Source organism: Oncorhynchus keta, unplaced genomic scaffold (assembly GCF_023373465.1).
Source record: "Oncorhynchus keta strain PuntledgeMale-10-30-2019 unplaced genomic scaffold, Oket_V2 Un_contig_12145_pilon_pilon, whole genome shotgun sequence".
Taxonomy (NCBI): Eukaryota; Metazoa; Chordata; class Actinopteri; order Salmoniformes; family Salmonidae; genus Oncorhynchus; species Oncorhynchus keta.
Window position 1 is genome coordinate 1 of NW_026277769.1, and position 821 is coordinate 821.

An 821-nucleotide genomic window follows, 5' to 3' on the forward strand; every position below is an offset into this window, starting at 1 on the left:
AACCAGAGGAGGTCTGACATGACATACAACCAGAGGAGGTCTGACATGACATACAACCAGAGGAGGTCTAACATGACATAGAACCAGAGGAGGTCTAACATGACATACAACCAGAGGAGGTCTAACATGACATACAACCAGAGGAGGTCTAACATGACATACAACCAGAGGAGGTCTAACATGACATAGAACCAGAGGAGGTCTAACAACCAGAGGAGGTCTAACAACCAGAGGAGGTCTAACATGACATACAACCAGAGGAGGTCTAACATGACATACAACCAGAGGAGGTCTAACAACCAGAGGAGGTCTAACATGACATACAACCAGAGGAGGTCTAACATGACATACAACCAGAGGAGGTCTAACATGACATACAACCAGAGGAGGTCTAACATGACATACAACCAGAGGAGGTCTAACATGACATACAACCAGAGGAGGTCTAACATGACATACAACCAGAGGAGGTCTAACATGACATACAACCAGAGGAGGTCTAACATGACATACAACCAGAGGAGGTCTAACATGACATACAACCAGAGGAGGTCTAACAACCAGAGGAGGTCTAACATGACATACAACCAGAGGAGGTCTAACATGACATACAACCAGAGGAGGTCTAACATGACATACAACCAGAGGAGGTCTAACATGACATACAACCAGAGGAGGTCTAACATGACATACAACCAGAGGAGGTCTGACATGACATACAACCAGAGGAGGTCTAACATGACATAGAACCAGGAGGTCTAGATGACATACAACCAGAGGAGGTCTAACATGACATACAACCAGAGGAGGTCTAACATGAC

At 45.4% G+C, this 821-nt stretch overlaps 1 long non-coding RNA gene across 2 annotated transcripts; it reads left to right on the forward strand.

Annotated features, from left to right (window-relative positions):
* Positions 1-9: 9 nt before the first annotated feature.
* On the forward strand, positions 10-821 carry LOC127917805 (uncharacterized). 2 transcript variants are annotated; one of them, XR_008097740.1, is made up of 4 exons: positions 10-173; positions 219-524; positions 570-731; positions 783-821. It is a non-coding gene; the product is annotated as an uncharacterized LOC127917805 (long non-coding RNA). The 2 variants fall into 2 exon arrangements; XR_008097741.1 differs by having other exon boundaries at positions 237-308; positions 498-731.